This window comes from Apaloderma vittatum, unplaced genomic scaffold (genome assembly GCF_000703405.1).
Source record: "Apaloderma vittatum isolate BGI_N311 unplaced genomic scaffold, ASM70340v1 scaffold24475, whole genome shotgun sequence".
NCBI lineage: Eukaryota > Metazoa > Chordata > Aves > Trogoniformes > Trogonidae > Apaloderma > Apaloderma vittatum.
In genome coordinates this window covers 5,318-5,545 of record NW_009719156.1, presented here as the reverse complement: position 1 = coordinate 5,545, position 228 = coordinate 5,318, and the positions used below count along the sequence as shown (strand labels likewise).

Here is a 228-nt window from a genome sequence, read left to right as displayed (position 1 = left end):
CGTTTCTGTTCTGCCCGTGCCCCCTCCCGCATAAATTCGGACATTCAAACCCAAACCGCTGCCTGCCTCCCCCGTCCCAAACCAACGAGGTGTTGGTGGTTTGTTTTTTTTTTTTCTTCAGATGCCTCCATCTAAATATAAATCTCCAACATCACATTACCTCGTTATTTTTAGAGCTGCGGTTACTCAGCGAGGTTTACAGCCCTGCCTTCCCTCCATCCCCACGGG

General features: G+C 50.0%; 1 protein-coding gene across 1 annotated transcript in view; it reads right to left on the bottom strand.

Annotated features, from left to right (window-relative positions):
• Nucleotides 1-228, bottom strand: part of SLC39A14 (solute carrier family 39 (zinc transporter), member 14) — a gene marked incomplete at its 5' end in the record, with an annotated part of 5,012 nt that overhangs the window by 472 nt on the left and 4,312 nt on the right.